At 46.4% G+C, this 7,732-nt stretch overlaps 1 protein-coding gene across 1 annotated transcript in view; it reads left to right on the forward strand.

The window, feature by feature from the left end:
• The first annotated feature begins 7,667 nt into the window (after positions 1–7,667).
• The window catches only part of PTPRO (protein tyrosine phosphatase receptor type O), a 194,515-nt gene continuing 194,450 nt past the window's right edge, over positions 7,668–7,732 (forward strand). Inside the window, exon 1 of the mRNA XM_075848823.1 lies at positions 7,668–7,732. This exon is cut by the window's right edge and continues 185 nt beyond it. The gene's annotated coding sequence lies outside the window, so the exon portion shown is untranslated.

Below are 7,732 nucleotides of genomic sequence, written 5' to 3' on the forward strand. Positions count from 1 at the left end.
CAGAGATCATTCACAGAGAACATTCACAGAGAACATTCACAGAGAACATTCACAGAGAACATTCACAGAGAACATTCACAGGGAACATTCACAGGGAACATTCACAGAGAACATTCACAGAGAACATTCACAGGGAACATTCACAGAGAACATTCACAGGGAACATTCACAGGGAACATTCACAGAGAACATTCACAGGGAACATTCACAGGGAACATTCACAGGGAACATTCACAGAGAACATTCACAGGAAACATTCACAGAGAACATTCACAGAGAACATTCACAGAGAACATTCACAGGGAACATTCACAGAGAACATTCACAGGGAACATTCACAGAGAACATTCACAGAGAATATTCACAGGAAACATTCACAGGGAACATTCACAGAGAACATTCACAGAGAATATTCACAGAGAACATTCACAGGGAACATTCACAGAGAACATTCACAGAGAACATTCACAGGGAGCATTCACAGGGAGCATTCACAGAGAACATTCACAGGGAACATTCACAGGGAACATTCACAGGGAACATTCACAGAGAACATTCACAGGGAGCATTCACAGGGAACATTCACAGGGAGCATTCACAGAGAACATTCACAGGGTACATTGACAGAGAACATTCACAGGGAACAATCACAGAGAACATTCACAGAGAACATTCACAGAGAACATTCACAGGGAACATTCACAGGGAACATTCACAGGGAACATTCACAGAGAACATTCACAGGGAACATTCACAGAGAACATTCACAGAGAACATTCACAGAGAACATTCACAGAGAACATTCACAGGGAACATTCACAGGGAACATTCACAGAGAACATTCACAGAGAACATTCACAGGGAACATTCACAGAGAACATTCACAGGGAACATTCACAGGGAACATTCACAGAGAACATTCACAGGGAACATTCACAGGGAACATTCACAGAGAACATTCACAGGGAGCATTCACAGAGAACATTCACAGAGAACATTCACAGAGAACATTCACAGGTAACATTCACAGAGAACATTCACAGGGAACATTCACAGGGAACATTCACAGAGAACATTCACAGAGAACATTCACAGAGAACATTCACAGAGAACATTCACAGAGAACATTCACAGGGAACATTCACAGGAAACATTCACAGAGAACATTCACAGAGAACATTCACAGAGAACATTCACAGGGAACATTCACAGAGAACATTCACAGGGAACATTCACAGAGAACATTCACAGAGAATATTCACAGGAAACATTCACAGGGAACATTCACAGAGAACATTCACAGAGAATATTCACAGAGAACATTCACAGGGAACATTCACAGAGAACATTCACAGAGAACATTCACAGGGAGCATTCACAGGGAGCATTCACAGAGAACATTCACAGGGAACATTCACAGGGAACATTCACAGGGAACATTCACAGAGAACATTCACAGAGAACATTCACAGGGAACATTCACAGAGAACATTCACAGTGAACATTCACAGAGAACATTCACAGAGAACATTCACAGAGAACATTCACAGAGAACATTCACAGGGAACATTCATAGAGAACATTCACAGAGAACATTCACAGAGAACATTCACAGAGATCATTCACAGAGAACATTCACAGAGAACATTCACAGAGAACATTCACAGGGAACATTCACAGAGATCATTCACAGAGAACATTCACAGAGAACATTCACAGAGAACATTCACAGAGAACATTCACAGAAAACATTCACAGAGAACATTCACAGGGAACATTCACAGAGAACATTCACAGAAAACATTCACAGAGAACATTCACAGGGAACATTCACAGAGAACATTCACAGAGAACATTCACAGAGAACATTCACAGGGAACATTCACAGAGAACATTCACAGAGAACATTCACAGAGAACATTCACAGGGAACATTCACAGGGAACATTCACAGAGAACATTCACAGAGAACATTCACAGGGAACATTCACAGAGAGCATTGATAGGGAACATTCACAGAGAACATTCACAGAGAACATTCACAGAGAACATTCACAGGGAACATTCATAGGGAACATTCACAGTGAACATTCACAGAGAGCATTCACAGGGAACATTCACAGAGAACATTCACAGTGAACATTCACAGGGAACATATTCACAGAGAACATTCACAGAGAACATTCACAGGGAGCATTCACAGAGAACATTCACAGAGAACATTCACAGGGAACATTCACAGGGAACATTCACAGAGAACATTCACAGAGAACATTCACAGAGAACATTCACAGTGAGCATTCACAGAGAACATTCACAGGGAACATTCACAGAGAACATTCACAGGGAACATTCACAGGGAACATTCACAGGGAACATTCACAGAGAACATTCACAGGGAACATTCACAGGGAACATTCACAGTGAACATTCACAGAGAACATTCACAGGGAACATTCACAGGGAACATTCACAGGGAACATTCACAGAGAACATTCACAGGGAACATTCACAGGGAACATTCACAGTGAACATTCACAGGGAACATTCACAGTGAACATTCACAGGGAACATTCACAGAGAACATTCACAGGGAACATTCACAGTGAACATTCACAGAGAGCATTCACAGAGAACATTCACAGGGAACATTCACAGTGAACATTCACAGGGAACATTCACAGAGAACATTCACAGGGAACATTCACAGAGAACATTCACAGAGAACATTCACAGAGAACATTCACAGAGAACATTCACAGGGAACATTCACAGTGAACATTCACAGAGAGCATTCACAGAGAACATTCACAGGGAACATTCACAGTGAACATTCACAGGGAACATTCACAGAGAACATTCACAGGGAGCATTCACAGAGAACATTCACAGAGAACATTCACAGAGAACATTCACAGAGAACATTCACAGAGAACATTCACAGGGAACATTCACAGGGAACATTCACAGAGAACATTCACAGGGAACATTCACAGAGAACATTCACAGGGAGCATTCACAGAGAACATTCACAGGGAACATTCACAGGGAACATTCACAGAGAACATTCACAAAAAACATTCACAGGGAACATTCACAGGGAGCATTCACAGGGAACATTCACAGAGAACATTAACAGAGAACATTCACAGGGAACATTCACAGAGAACATTCACAGGGAACATTCACAGGGAACATTCACAGGGAACATTCACAGAGAGCATTCACAGGGAGCATTCACAGAGAACATTCACAGGGAACATTCACAGGGAACATTCACAGGGTACATTGACAGAGAACATTCACAGGGAACAATCACAGAGAACATTCACAGAGAACATTCACAGAGAACATTCACAGGGAGCATTCACAGAGAACATTCACAGGGAACATTCACAGGGAACATTCACAGGGAACATTCACAGAAAACATTCACAGGGAACATTCACAGAGAACATTCACAGAGAACATTCACAGAGAACATTCACAGGGAGCATTCACAGGGAACATTCACAGAGAACATTCACAGGGAGCATTCACAGAGATCATTCACAGAGAACATTCACAGAGAACATTCACAGAGAACATTCACAGAGAACATTCACAGAGAACATTCACAGGGAACATTCACAGGGAACATTCACAGAGAACATTCACAGAGAACATTCACAGGGAACATTCACAGAGAACATTCACAGGGAACATTCACAGGGAACATTCACAGAGAACATTCACAGGGAACATTCACAGGGAACATTCACAGGGAACATTCACAGAGAACATTCACAGGAAACATTCACAGAGAACATTCACAGAGAACATTCACAGAGAACATTCACAGGGAACATTCACAGAGAACATTCACAGGGAACATTCACAGAGAACATTCACAGAGAATATTCACAGGAAACATTCACAGGGAACATTCACAGAGAACATTCACAGAGAATATTCACAGAGAACATTCACAGGGAACATTCACAGAGAACATTCACAGAGAACATTCACAGGGAGCATTCACAGGGAGCATTCACAGAGAACATTCACAGGGAACATTCACAGGGAACATTCACAGGGAACATTCACAGAGAACATTCACAGGGAGCATTCACAGGGAGCATTCACAGAGAACATTCACAGGGAACATTCACAGGGAACATTCACAGGGAGCATTCACAGAGAACATTCACAGGGTACATTGACAGAGAACATTCACAGGGAACAATCACAGAGAACATTCACAGAGAACATTCACAGAGAACATTCACAGGGAACATTCACAGGGAACATTCACAGGGAACATTCACGGAGAACATTCACAGGGAACATTCACAGAGAACATTCACAGAGAACATTCACAGAGAACATTCACAGAGAACATTCACAGGGAACATTCACAGGGAACATTCACAGAGAACATTCACAGAGAACATTCACAGGGAACATTCACAGAGAACATTCACAGGGAACATTCACAGGGAACATTCACAGAGAACATTCACAGGGAACATTCACAGGGAACATTCACAGAGAACATTCACAGGGAGCATTCACAGAGAACATTCACAGAGAACATTCACAGAGAACATTCACAGGTAACATTCACAGAGAACATTCACAGGGAACATTCACAGGGAACATTCACAGAGAACATTCACAGAGAACATTCACAGAGAACATTCACAGAGAACATTCACAGAGAACATTCACAGGGAACATTCACAGGGAACATTCACAGAGAACATTCACAGAGAACATTCACAGAGAGCATTCACAGGGAACATTCACAGGGAACATTCACAGAGAACATTCACAGGGAACATTCACAGAGAACATTCACAGAGAACATTCACAGGGAACATTCACAGGGAACATTCACAGAGAACATTCACAGAGAACATTCACAGAGAACATTCACAGGGAACATTCACAGGGAACATTCACAGGGAACATTCACAGAGAACATTCACAGAGAACATTCACAGGGAACATTCACAGGGAACATTCACAGAGAACATTCACAGAGAACATTCACAGCGAATATAATATGAATCAAATCTGCACCAACATTTGCAGCGGAAAAAAACTCTGCCACGTGTGAACGTGCCCATAGAACGGTGTGTGAGGTGTCTGGCATACAATTACATCATTATGGGGGAGGTGGAGACTCTCACCTGTGACGGGGAAGGTTGCGGTGTGTGCGGTGTCTTGCATACAATGACATTATTATGGGGGAGGCCATCATTTCTGGGGACGGGGAGGAGGAGACACCGTGCTGTGACGAGGAAGGTTGCGGTGTGTGCGGTGTCTGGCATACAGTGACATCATTATGGGGGAGGCCATCATTTCTGGGGAGGGGGAGGAAGAGACATTCACCTGTGACGGGGAAGGTTGCGGTGTGTGCGGTGTTTGGCATACAATGACATCATTATGGGGAAGGCGATAATTTCTAGTCCTCAGTGATGCTGCGTAGGGAGGGGAGGGGGAGACACTGAGCTGTGACAGGGAATGTTGCGGTGTGTGTGGTGTCTGGCATACAATGACATCATTTCTGGGGAGGGGGAGGAGGAGACACTGAGCTGTGATGGGGAAGGTTGCGGTGTCTGGCATACAATGACATCATTATGGGGGAGGTGATCCTTTCTGGTCCTCAGTGATGCTGTGCAGGGAGGGGGAGGAGGAGACACTGAGCTGTGATGGGGAAGGTTGCGGTGTGTGTGGTGTCTGGCATACAATGACATCATTATGGGGGAGGTGATCCTTTCTGGTCCTCAGTGATGCTGTGCAGGGAGGGGGAGGAGGAGACACTGAGCTGTGATGGGGAAGGTTGCGGTGTGTGTGGTGTCTGGCATACAATGACATCATTATGGGGGAGGTGATCCTTTCTGGTCCTCAGTGATGCTGTGCAGGGAGGGGGAGGAGGAGACACTGAGCTGTGACGGGGAAGGTTGCGGTGTGTGCGGTGTCTGGCATACAATGACATCATTTCTGGGGAGGAGGAGACACTGAGCTGTGATGGGGAAGGTTGCGGTGTGTGTGGTGTCTGGCATACAATGACATCATTTCTGGGGAGGGGGAGGAGGAGACTCTGAGCTGTGATGGGGAAGGTTGCGGTGTGTGTGGTGTCTGGCATACAATGACATCATTATGGGGGAGGTGATCCATTCTGGTCCTCAGTGATGCTGTGCAGGGAGGGGGAGGAGGAGACACTGAGCTGTGATGGGGAAGGTTGCGGTGTGTGTGGTGTCTGGCATACAATGACATCATTTCTGGGGAGGGGGAGGAGGAGACACTGAGCTGTGATGGGGAAGGTTGCGGTGTGTGTGGTGTCTGGCATACAATGACATCATTATGGGGGAGGTGATCCTTTCTGGTCCTCAGTGATGCTGTGCAGGGAGGGGGAGGAGGAGACACTGAGCTGTGATGGGGAAGGTTGCGGTGTGTGCGGTGTTTGGCATACAATGACATCATTATGGGGGAGGTGATCCTTTCTGGTCCTCAGTGATGCTGTGCAGGGAGGGGGAGGAGGAGACACTGAGCTGTGATGGGGAAGGTTGCGGTGTGTGTGGTGTCTGGCATACAATGACATCATTATGGGGGAGGTGATCCATTCTGGTCCTCAGTGATGCTGTGCAGGGAGGGGGAGGAGGAGACACTGAGCTGTGATGGGGAAGGTTGCGGTGTGTGTGGTGTCTGGCATACAATGACATCATTTCTGGGGAGAGGGAGGAGGAGACACAGCTGTGACGGGGAAGGTTGCGGTGTGTGTGTGGTGTCTGGCATACAATGACATCATTTCTGGGGAGAGGGAGGAGGAGACACAGCTGTGACGGGGAAGGTTGCGGTGTGTGTGTGGTGTCTGGCATACAATGACATCATTTCTGGGGAGGGGGAGGAGGAGACTCTGAGCTGTGATGGGGAAGGTTGCGGTGTGTGTGGTGTCTGGCATACAATGACATCATTATGGGGGAGGTGATCCTTTCTGGTCCTCAGTGATGCTGTGCAGGGAGGGGGAGGAGGAGACACTGAGCTGTGATGGGGAAGGTTGCGGTGTGTGTGGTGTCTGGCATACAATGACATCATTATGGGGGAGGTGATCCTTTCTGGTCCTCAGTGATGCTGTGCAGGGAGGGGGAGGAGGAGACACTGAGCTGTGATGGGGAAGGTTGCGGTGTGTGCAGTGTCTGGCATACAATGACATCATTTCTGGGGAGGGGGAGGAGGAGACACTGAGCTGTGATGGGGAAGGTTGCGGTGTGTGCAGTGTCTGGCATACAATGACATCATTTCTGGGGAGGGGGAGGAGGAGACTCTGAGCTGTGATGGGGAAGGTTGCGGTGTGTGTGGTGTCTGGCATACAATGACATCATTATGGGGGAGGTGATCCTTTCTGGTCCTCAGTGATGCTGTGCAGGGAGGGGGAGGAGGAGACACTGAGCTGTGATGGGGAAGGTTGCGGTGTGTGTGGTGTCTGGCATACAATGACATCATTTCTGGGGAGGGGGAGGAGGAGACTCTGAGCTGTGATGGGGAAGGTTGCGGTGTGTGCGGTGTCTGGCATACAATGACATCATTATGGGGGAGGTGATCCTTTCTGGTCCTCAGTGATGCTGTGCAGGGAGGGGGAGGAGGAGACTCTCAGCTGCTTCAGCACATTCATCTCTTGCTGCTGGATTTCGGCTTTTTGAGCTCCTTCATCTGTCACATCGGAGTTTCCAGTAATCCCTTCAGCC

This window comes from Rhinoderma darwinii, unplaced genomic scaffold (genome assembly GCF_050947455.1).
Source record: "Rhinoderma darwinii isolate aRhiDar2 unplaced genomic scaffold, aRhiDar2.hap1 Scaffold_51, whole genome shotgun sequence".
Taxonomy (NCBI): Eukaryota; Metazoa; Chordata; class Amphibia; order Anura; family Rhinodermatidae; genus Rhinoderma; species Rhinoderma darwinii.